This window comes from Antechinus flavipes, chromosome 2 (assembly GCF_016432865.1).
Source record: "Antechinus flavipes isolate AdamAnt ecotype Samford, QLD, Australia chromosome 2, AdamAnt_v2, whole genome shotgun sequence".
Lineage (NCBI taxonomy): Eukaryota > Metazoa > Chordata > Mammalia > Dasyuromorphia > Dasyuridae > Antechinus > Antechinus flavipes.
This window is the reverse complement of record NC_067399.1, coordinates 473,211,977-473,224,474: the sequence shown is the minus strand read 5'-3', so window position 1 is coordinate 473,224,474 and position 12,498 is coordinate 473,211,977.

The following is a 12,498-nucleotide window of genomic DNA, read 5'->3' as shown; positions in this document are numbered from 1 at the left end:
TAGGAGGGCCTGGGTTCAAATTTTATACTTTATACTTACCTGTGTGACCCTGGGCAAATCACTTAACCTCAACTGCCTCAGCAAAAAGAAAAAAAAAAAAAAAAAAAGAAAGAATAGGATAAAAGGGGGGGAAAGCATAATAAAAGACTAAAAATATCAGCATTACTAACAAATATTAAAACAACCTGAGTGAAAAGTTGAATAGTAAACATTTTCTTCAAATGCTCAGCATATGAAACTTGTCTTTCTCATAAATATATAACACATCACTTTGTAGCTGTGTCATTTCAAATGAAGAAAAAAATCATTCAGCTGGCAGAAATATGACAAAAATCATCCTTATTTTTTCTTATTTCCAAAAAAAAAAAAAAGGAGCCATATGAAATAGAAAGGTTTAAAATATGCTATGTATGCTCAAACTGTCAAATATAAAGTTTAAATTTTTGTAAAAACTTTTCATCAACTTAACATGAATATTTCAATATATCAAGAACAGTAGAGTATACATGAAATTATAAATTTCTGGCACCTACAGGTGGTCAGATTTTTAAATGCAAGGTAAATATATTGATATTTTTACAAGTAAATCCCTTTCAATGGCTCTCAAGTCTCACATATTTTTTGTGTAAAGTGACAAGGAGTGTTTTTTTTTCCTAAAGGATTTGAGAACTGCATGATTTCATTTAATATTATTCTTCTGAAACTATCTTTCTGAAACATTTTTTGCAGCACAAATAAAATGGAGATAATTATAAATGTCCAGGAGAAAATTATTTGCCTGATCTTAGCTTGACTGAAATATTTTAGTGTAAAAATGAAAGAAACAAAGATACAATCCTCTTGCCATTCCTTTTTTGTGGAAAAGGCATCAGAAAGTTATCAATGTAAACAGTGTTTTGTGTTCTTCTCTCAAGCATGTCAATTAATGTTTGTTTTTATTTTTCCTCTCATTAAAACTTTGTTTTCACAAATACTAGTTTATTAATAGCAGTCTTTTATTTTTCCCCTTAATTTAATGCATTTTAACTTAATATAATAGGTAAAGTTTTCTTTTAATTGTTTCAAACCTCAAACAGCATCAATTGTTTGTCCAAGATAGGAAAGAGGAATGCTTTCTGTGACATGTGGCATGTTTCTCAGGCAAATGCAAAGATAAGTCACATACTGAGTCTTCACAAACCCAAATCAGAATGGAACAAGCTTTCTTCACCAAGAAATATGCATCAAAAATACTGCAGACTCTGCTGCACATGTGGATGTATATGCATGTATATGTATGAATTTATATGAAAGAAGGAAGAGAAAGTGAGAACAAGAGGGAGGAAAGGAAGGAGGGGAAAAGAGGAGGGGAAAGAAAGACTTCTTCAAAGAAATTAAAATTAAGGTGGGGGGAGCTGCATAAAACTTTTGCCTTGTTTATTGTCTTTTTTTTTTAGAATATTTCTTGTGCAGCTTGAACCATCTCTAATTTGGTAAAAGTCATCAGCAATATGGCTTGGCAACAGTTCTACTCACACTCACTATGATGTCTCATGTGATGCTTAGTAAATACAAAGCAAAAAGTTAATGTTGCTCTTTACCATTAAAAAGAATGCTTATAATATACTCAATGTAACTCACAGATCTCATTCATACACTTGTCTTTCACCATCACCTACAACAGTCTTCCACTCAGTAGACATTTTATATTTGTTGAATTGAACTAAACTCTCTATATATAATATGTCCCAAAAATCTTGCTATAATTGAAGCTTTCATAGTTTGCATTGTAAACATCCCCCCCTTTCCAATCCTTTTATGTAGATGCTACATCTTATGTTATCCTTAATGTGGCTCCATAATATTTGAACTGTTTCTTTCTGGCTGCTTATAATCATTTCTCTTTGACCTGGAGCTCTGGAATTTGAATATAAAATTCTTAGGAGTTTTTATTTCAGAATCTCTTTTGGAATGATTTTCAGAATGATTCTTCCAATTCTTTTTAATTTCTATTTTACTCTCTGCTTCTAAAATATAAGGGCAGTTTTCCTTGATAACTTCTTGAAAAATAATATGTAAGCTCTTCTTTTGATCATAGCTTTTAGATAGTCCAATAGTTCTTAAATTATCTCTTCTTAATCTATTTTCCAGGTTGGCTTTACAATGAAATACTTCACATTTTCTTCTATTTTTTCATTCTTTTGATTTTCGTTTTTATCATTTCTTGATGTTTCAAATTTTCACTTGCCCAATTCTAATTTTTAAGTTTTTGCACCTCCTTTTCCATTTGTCCAATTATACCTTTTCTTTTCTTTTATCTCTCTTTTTTTTTTTTTTCCTGAGGCAATTGGGGTTAAGTGGCTTGCCCAGGGTCACATAGATAGGAAGTATTAAGTGTCTGAGATCACATTTGAACTCAGCTCCTCCTGATTTCAGGACTGGTCCTCTATTCATTATGTCATCTAGCTGCCCCCCCCCCCCAATTATCCCTTTTAAGGAGTTCTCTTTAGTGGATTTTTATGCCTCTTGCGATTTGGCCAATTCTGTTTTTTAAGGTGTTGTTTTCTCGGTATTTTTCTGTGTCTCCTTTACCAAGCTGTTGATCCTTTTCCCACAGTTTTCTTTTACTTCATTCTATTTCCCAACCCTATTTGCTTTTTTGTTTTTGTTTTTGTTTTTGAGGCAATTGAGGTTAAGTGATTTTCTCAGGGTCACATAGTTAGGAAGTATTAAGTGTCTGAGATCAAATTTGAACTCAGGTCCTCCTGACTTCAAGTCTGGCGTTCTATCCACTGCGCCACCTAGCTGCCCCTCTTATTTAATTTTTTAAAATCTTTATCTTCTGAGTTGGTATTTTGATCTTCCCTGTCACCATTGTAATTTTCTATGGTTGTGTTTTTGTTGTTGTTTGCTTCTTTTTCTAATCTATTTCTTGACTTTTAATTAGATATTAAAGTTGGGCTCAGCTCCTGAGTTAAAGGTGGCACTGTTCCAAACTTTAGGTTTTAGTTTTTTTTCAGAGCTAATTCTAGAAACCTCTAAGTTTTCCGTTCTTCTAAAATGGTATGATCTAAGGAGAGACCTCCTGGCCTGTACTCTGGTCTGTGAGTGACCACAAGCACTCTTTTCCACTCTGGAACTGTGATCAGGGTCCTTGTTTCTATTTGTCTGCAAGTTCTGGTATGGTGCTAGTGTTTTTCCTCACCCTGGGAATGCAACTTGAATCTGTATTCAAGCAATGCAACAGTCTTGTCCCCAGTGCCAGCAAAGGGACCCCTATAATCTCTTTCTGACCAATTGTCCAACCCCCTTACTGTCTTGACTTCACTATCTTGTCTCCTTTTTTAGTCTGAACGTTTTTTTAGCAATTCAGTTGACACTTTAATGTTACTTGTATTTGAACACAGCACAAAGAAATATTATCTTTGAATATAGCTTTCAGACTTCTTACATTTCTTAGATTTATATATTGTGTTTTACTCCAAAATAGTGCCTTGCAAATAGAAATAAATATTCCAAAGAAGAGGTATAACATTCCTCTGATTTGCTTTTCTCTAACTAGTAAAATCTCTTTACCTTTTCTCTTATAAGAGAATTTAGTATATTGAATTAATGTTTTCATTTCTACTAACTTTGAAAAAAGAGTGACTAGAAATCAAGAGAATTGAATCAATTCTAGCATCCACCCCTTACTCATTTAACTCAGACAATAGCATCATAGAATTAGAATTGGAAGGGACTTTAAAAATCACTGGGTTCTCCAATAGAGCAGTACTGAATTGAACCAGCTACATCTAGCGAAAGAACTCTGGGAAATGACTATGAACTACTACATAGAATTCCCAATCCCTCAATTTTTGTCCACCTGCATTTTTGATTCCTTTACAGGTTAATTGTATACTATTTCAAAGTTCAATTCTTTTTGTACAGCAAAATCACTGTATAGGCATGTATACATATATTATATTTAACTCATACTTTAACATATTTAACATGTATTGGTCAACCTGCTGTCTGGGGGAGGGAGTGGGAAAAAAGAGGGGAAAAATTGGAACAAAAGGTCTTGCAATTGCCAATGCTGAAAAATCACCCATGCATATATCTTATAAATAAAAAGCTATAATTTAAAAAAAAATTATTGGATTCAACCCTCTCATTTTATAGATCAAAAAAACTGAGTTCCAGAAAACTTAAGTGGCTTTCCCAAAGTCACACAGCTAATAAATATCTAAGATAAAATCCATACTCTGCAACCCCCATAAATTTCTAAATCCTTTCTCCCTTTTGTTTTGATATTGAAAGCCAAATTAATATTTTCATTACTATCTAAGTGGCATGACAATCTATAGTCCCTCTGGCTCTACCCTTAATCCTTATGCTTCTGAATTATAGCCTGCCTTATCCAAAGCTTATCTCCCCAGCCACCACTTCTTGATTGCTTCTCCTAGCAGACCCATTTTTTCTATTCTCATCCTACTCTACCCTACCCTTCCAAGGCACCTTCAGAAACCCCATTCTTTTGATAACAAAATGATATTCAAAGTAAACCTGTGTTCCTCCCTAGCCAAAATTACTTTGTTTATATTTTGTATATATGTTTTACGTACATTCAAATGCCAATAAAATATGAACTTCTTGAGAGTAGGGGATATGTTGTTTTCAAATCCTCAGCGCATAGCAGAATTCTTAGTTCATTGTAGATACTTAAAGTTTGTTGAATTCTTCTAAAGCTTTCACATTAATCTACTCTTCTCCATTCCCTTCACTTTCAATATCCTAATTCAGGCTTGCCACTTGACACAATGGATTAAAGCTCTCTCCTAACTAGTCATTTGTCTCCTCTTCATCCTCCTTCCACCTACTTCATTCTGAAAATAGCTGCCAAATTAATCTTCCTTTGATTATGTCAATATATTCAATGGCTCCCTATTGCCTAAAGCATAAAGTCCAAACTCCTTAACCTACCTAACTACACAACCAAAGCCTGACCTGCTTTTCTTGTTTTCTTTCTCAATAATCTTCTGCACAACTGACTTACACATTCATGCCCAGACATGTCTTACTCCTCTTTCCTATCACTAGATCGTTATTCATGTTGCTCCTCTCTACCTTAATTATCCTCTACTATTCACCATTCCAATCCTATCCTTAAGTCAAAATCTAGTTCCAAAATCAACCTTCTAGATGAAACCTTCCATAACTACCCAGCTGGAAGTATTCTGATCTTCTACTGAATCTTATAACACTTATGTCTATACACCTTAGACATTTACTAGTGGACCTAAGAGTCAACAGACTTGGGTCTGAACCCATTTCTGATATTACCCATGCAATTAGATCCTTGAGGCTTTCGTTTCTTTACCTATCAAATGGGAATATATCTACACTACAAGGTTGTTCTGAGAAAATTGTTTGTAAATCTTAGTTTTGTTTAGTCATTTCAGTCATGTCCAACTCTTCATGATTTCAGTATGGATTTTCTTGTCAAAGATACTGGAATGGTTGCTACTTCCTTCTCCAGATTATTTTACAGATAAGGAAACTGATAGAGTTAAATGACTTGTCCAGGGTCACACTGCTAGTATCTGCGGCCAGATTTGAATTCAGGATGAGGAGTCTTCCTGATTTTAGGCCCAGCACTCTATCCACTGTACTACTTAAATGCCTTAATTTTACATATATCTATATCTATATCTACAAGTATATGTGTATGTATATGTCTTTAAATTGCTTTTAAGTTTATTGTTTACTTTCTAGAATTGTTGGTTTCACAATCAACCTCTCTAATCTTCAATTGATTATTGTATAGGTCTTTCCTTTCTACCTACAATCATGTCTAAGTCTCCCTCATCTTTAAACCCCCATCCCCAACTAAGCTACATTATTTTCTCCTACTGTCATCCTATAGCTCTCTTCCCTGTCAAGTCCTTTGGAAAAAAAAAATATTATTCATTGCTTTCACTTAATCTCAGCTCATTTCACATACACCCATTATAATTGTGAGCCTCTTTAGAGCAGATTGTCTTTTGTCTTCTTTTGTATTCTCAGAATGAAAATTTTTTTTACTAATCCTTTGAAATCTGACTTCCAAGTTCATCACTCAAATGAAACTATTTTCTGCAGTTACCAATGATCTCTTAATTACCAAATTCAAGGACTTTTTCTCAATCTTCTTTCTTTTTCACCTATAAGCAACATGCTATATCCTTTCCTCCATGGAAATGATCCTTTATGAAACTATGAGAGTTGACTAGATCACCAGTGAAATAAAAATTTTGTAACAATGATCTTTCTTGGTTTTCCTACTTATCTAAATGTTTCTTTTCATTCTCCTTTACTAAATCATCAACTATATCACACTCCCCTCCCAATACGGGTATGTCATAAAGTGCTATCTTGAACCCTGATCTCTTTCTTTTCTATACTCTCACTTGGTAAACACATAAATTTCCTGGGTTTAGTTATCTCTAGACTAATTTGTCATATCTATATATCCAACCCTAATCTTTTTCCTGAGCTCCAGTCCTACATTCCTCACCCCTTACTGGATATTTCAAACTTCATGTCCTATGGGCACCTCAAAATCAACATGTTCAAAACTGAATCTGTTCCAGACTTCCCTATTTTTGATGAAGAGACCATCATCCTCCAAATAATCTGAGTTTGTAATTTTGAAGTCATTTTTTATTCTTCACTCTCTTTCATTCCTTATTTTCAATCAATTCAGTTACTAAGTATTGTCCACTCTCTCTACATCTATCAGTTCCCTTCTTTCCACTCACAAAGCCACTCACTCCAATTCAAGGCTCTCATTCACTCTCATTTTGACTATTCCAAGATTCTCCTAATTAATCTACCTGGCTCAAGTCTTTCCAGTCTAATCCATCCTCCAGAAAATGATTTTCCTAAAGTATAGATCTGATCATGTAACTCCATGAATCAATAAATTCCAATGGCACCATAACTATCTCTAGCATGAAATACAAAACCTTCCATTTAGCATTTAAATTTCTTTATAACAAAGCTCTTGACCAAGGCTATTCTGGGCCCTCTTTTCCTTCTATATTAAATATTTTGCTTGATAATCCAATCAACTTTGATAGATCCAACAATCATCTTTATGTAAATGAGTGTCAAGTTTATTTTTCCAGCTCTGATTTCTTCCCTGACTTCCAGTCATATTTCTCCTAGTGCCTATTGGACATTTCAACTTAGATGTTCACATCTAAAGCTCAGCATGTACAAAACTGAACTTGTTCTGTCTCCTCAAAACTCTCCTTTTTCTAACTTCCCTAGTAACATTCAGGGGAACACCAATTTCCCTGTTATCTAGATTCAAAACCTAGGTATTATTCTCAACTCCTCACTCTCACATTCCATATTTAGTTATATCATTTCTATCTTTGTAACATCTCTTATATATACTCCTGCCCTTCTTTATTTCAACACTGCCACCACCTTGATATAGGTCTTCATCACTTTATAATATCTGTTATATTGTTATAACACTCTGTGATTGATTTCTCTATCTTAAGTCTTTCCCCATCCCAGTCCATCTTCCATTCAGTTATTAAACCGACCTTCCCAAAGTACAGATCTTACCATGTCATTCTCCCCCCAGTCAATTAACTTCAGCAACTTCCTATTACCTCTACAACCAAATACAAAATTCTGTTTGGCTTAAGCTCCTATATTCTGTTCTCTTCCTATTTCTCCGGTCTTATTATACTTTACTCCTCTCCATCTACTCTATAGTCCAGGGATACTGGGCTCCTTGCACATGACATTCCATCTTCCAATTCTAAAAGTTTTCACTGACTTCCCCCTATGCCTGGAATTCTCACCCTTTTCATTTCTATCTCCTACTTTCCCTGGCTTCCCTCAAATTTCAGGTAAAGTATCACCTTCTATAAGAAGGCTTTAAAGCTAATGCCTTATCTCTATTGATTATCTGCAATATCTCTTGTATATAGCTTACGTGTGCGCGCGCATACACACACACACACACACACACACACACACACACACATACACACACACTCCATATTGTTATTTTTATAATATCTTTCCCATTAAACTGAACTCCTTAACAGCAGAGACTGTTTTCTGCTTGGACTCCTCCTTCAACTTTCAAGATAGCATCAAAAAACTTAGACTTCCTGTGAGAAGTTGGAAGATGGTATATTTTCCCCACTCTAGCCCTGTGGCAATCACTTTCATTTGACAGTTAAAAAATAATGGCACTCAGAAATGCAATTTTATGCTTGAGATCCTTCCTGACTTTTCCACTTTGTATGTTTTTTTCATAGGTAGATGACATCATCAGTCTTCTTAATTATATTTTTGTAATCAGTAAAAATCTACTATCATTTCTTCTCCTATTAATTGTAAAAGAAAGGAAAAAATAAAACCACTGTTAAAAATGCATAGTCAAGCCAAACAAATATCCATACTGGCCATATCTAAAACCAACCTTTCCTCTTAAAAAATACAGCATCCCCCCCAAACAAACTTATTTTGCATTCTCAATTTTTCACCTATGTGAACCATTATGTTTATCATTAGTCCCCTGGAATCATGATTGATCATTACTGATCAGTCTTTGCATCAGTACATATAAGTCTTCCCAGATATCTCTGAAATCATTCCTTTTTCATTTCTTACAACATAACAATATTCCATCACATTTATGTACCATTAACTTATTCAATCATTCCCTAATTGATAGGCAGCCTTGCAGTTTCTGATTCTTTGACACCATAAAAAGCTATATTTTTGTATAACTTTAGGTAAAAAAATGCTTCCCTTAATCTGCTTCTTTTGTTTCCCTTTCTCTTTCCTATTTTCCTGTTGAGTAAAATATATTTCCGTACCCAGCTATATGTATTTTTCCTTCTTTTAATCAGTTCAGATGAGTGAAATTCAAGTATCAGCAATTCCCATCCCCCATCCCTTCTTCCTCATATAGTTTTTGTACTTGCAAACTCCAATAATTTGAGATAATTTTCCTTCCCCTCCCTTTTTCCTTAATATTTATCTCTCCTTCTGCTTTTCCATCCTTCTTTTAAGGACAAGACACAATAAAAACCTCCTGTCTAATTAGACAACTTCTATGGTTCCTGAGAGGGTTCTGAGAGAACACATGTAAGCAGTTGGTAATTGTTTAGTCCCTCATGATTGATTGGACAATCTATTTTGAGAAGATATAAAGAGATCCAGAAATCCTGAGTCCAAAAGTCTGGGTAGAACTGATTGGAAATTGAAAATTCCTGCTTCAGTAAGAATAACAGTAGGGGAAGGAACTCAGTTACCAGAAGACATGTACTGCGAGAAGGACAGGAAGATCTGAAGTGAAATATGTAATCCCCAATTAGTAGTCCTGCAAGTAGCTTCATGATTAGATTTTAAGCCACAACTTCCCAGAAAAAAAAAAAAATGAGTTAACATTACCATTTATTTAAGTTTATCTTTGCCAATTATATTTGTCAGTGTTCTATGGATAGCATTTCTTTTAACGTAGGAAATAAATACCTGACCCATACTGGATTCTTACTGTACAAGGAAGGCGGCTTTCTACACCTCCCTTTAGGGAATAAGAAAGAGAAGTCTAATTCTTCTCATTGAGACCATGCTCTCATATGATTGAATCCTGTCTGGATCACATACCTAAGAGGCCAATGTAGAAGAAGGGAAAAATGTTTCATCCCCATTGTTCCAGCAGTGATTCTTAATGCAACAATTACATATGGTACAAAATAGCTGAGAGATGGCTTTCAGTATTCAAAGATATTATAAGAACTTCTAAAGAGAAAGCTTGCTAGTATTTATTACAGAAAATCTGTGGGCAAACACTGCTATTTTTTGGAGGAAGGGTTCTGCATTGAGAGAAGAGAGGCAAAATACTTGCTTTACTTATTTTATTTTTTCTTTAAAGATTTATAATTCAATGAACACTACACTGCTCAGCTGCAATTCTGTTCAACTTGGCAAACAGAGAGCACCAACACTACTAGATTCAAGCTTGTTGTATACAAAGATAAAAAAAGAGTCCCTGGAATGAAATAGTTTTTTGCCATTCTACTAATATTGTCAAGTACTATCTATGTATGTACAACATGTATAATATCCCTTACAAGGAGCTAAGGGTTCAAAGAAATGGAAGTACAGACAATCCATCTTAGGCAAAGAGCACAGCTCATGAAAATACACAGTATAGAATTGGTGGGAGGGGGAGCCAAGATGACAGAGTGAAGATAGGGACTTGCTTCCAAACTTCTCCAAATACCTTTAAATAATGGCTCAGACCAAATTTTAGAGCTTCAGAACCCACAAAAAAACAGAGTGGGACAATTTTCCAGCCAAAGGTGCTATGGAAGGTTGGCAAGAAGGCTCTGTTGCAGCACAGCCAAGGCCTAAAGAAACCAGGAACAGGCCACAAGGCCTCTAACTTGGCAGCAGTGGCAACATCTTCAGGCTTCTTAGTCCACAGAGGTCAAGGACTGTGGTGTTCATGTTCTCTTCTTTAAAATATAATGGTTCTCTCTGGGAGCAGGTTTCTTGGGGAGGTTTTCTGGAGGCAGCTTTTCAGTTGAAAGTAATAATCACTCCAAACGCAGCCAGGTGATAAAAGTTCAAACATTTATTTTCTCCTTCCTTGGGCCTGGGTAGCTTTCTTAGAGGCCTCAGCTTTCCTTGGTTCCAAGAGCTCTCGTTGCTAGTCTTTTGCCTCTAGCTCAAATCTGAATGTCTCCAGCCAGCACCAAGGTGAAAGTTGGAATGAAACTGTCTTGACTCTGAGAGAGGGCTTCTCTCTGAACTGACTCTGACTGGCTCACTGAAGCTCATTTTATGCTCAGTGTAAAAGGTTGACTCCTCCTCCGAGAGAGTGGGATTGTGGGTTTCTGTATCTCCCAGAGTGCTCTGTGGCCTTAAGAGCTTCTTGCTTCTATGAGCTCTCTAAAGGTGTGAACACAAGCATTGTTTCTATCAGTTCCACTTAGTACTTTGTTTCAAGTTCTGGCCCATAACATCTCCTTGTAAGATCAGATCAATCATACTGAACCATACTAAATTAGATAATTATTGTCTCTATCAACTCTAATAACTTTACACTTTGTAAGGATTCCAACAAAGGACAACTCAGCAGGAAAGGTTTAGCATACTAGAATATGAAGGAAACCCCAGCACAAGATCAGGCTTTGGGAGCCACTGAATCAACAGAGACTGTTAACAACTGTGGCAGCAACAGCTGTGGCTCTGGAGATTTTAACACATGGGTAAGGGGTAACAGAACATCTGGACAGAGGAAGATTTCAGGCTGGCACTGCAGCACACTCTTTTGCTTTGCCTGTACTCAGATCTGGATAGCAGTGCTGGCTCACAGTACAAGGTCCCTAAAAGGATTTCTAAAAATAGCTGCATAAAACTCCTGAAGTTTGGGACATTACGCATTCCACTCTGGCCACAGAGCCTGACTTTGAACAAAGAATTAAAAGCCAAGTAATAGGCTGGGAAAATGAGCAAACAGAAAAAGATTCTGACCATAGAAAGCTACTATAGTGACAAGATAAAAGTAAACACTCATAAGGCGGAAACTAAGTCAAAGTTCTTACACCTAATACATCCAAGAAAAAATAAGAATTGGATTCAGGCCATGGAAGATCTCAAAAGGGATTTTGAAAATCAAGTAATAGACATAGAAGAAAAGTTGAGAAGAGAATTGAGACTGATGCAAAAGGAAATACAAAAGCCAAAGAGCAGAGGAATGCCTTAAAAATGAAGTGAATAAAGGTCTTATTTTTCAAATGAATAGGAACCTGAATCGTGTTTATTTTTAAAAAATAAACAAGAGCTGTTCCTCAATTGATAAATGACCAAAAAGAAATTATCATTGCGTAAGTGGCTATAAAATCATGCATATCTTTTGACCTAACAATACCAGTACTAGGCATGAATCGCAAAAGAGATTTTTAAAAGAAAAGGAAAAGACCTTATATGTGTATAAAAATATTTATGGCAGCTATTTTCTGGTGGTAAAGAATTGGGAACTGATGAGATGCCCATCAGTTAGGGAATGGCTGAATAAATTGTGTTATGTGATTATTAATATTATTGTTCTAAAAGAAACAACAAGCTGAATGATCTCATAATAACCTGGAAAGTCTCCCATGAGTTCAAGAAAATTGAAATGTACTGTGTACATAATAATAGCAAAGTTGTAGGATGATCAGCTGTGAATGATTTTGCTATTCTCAGCAATACAATGATCCAAGATATTCTAAAAGACTTATGATGAAAAAATGTTATTCATACCCATAGAACTGATTGTGTCTGAAAACAGATTTAAGCATATTTTAAAACTTTCTCTCCCCCCCAAAGATTTTCTTTTGCAACATGTCTTTCATGGAAATGTTTTGTACAACTTCATATGGGCCTTCTCAAGGAGGGATGTGGAGAGGAATGGAGAGAATCTGGAATTCAAAATCTTAAAAACAAGATTGTTTTTATATAAACAATAAT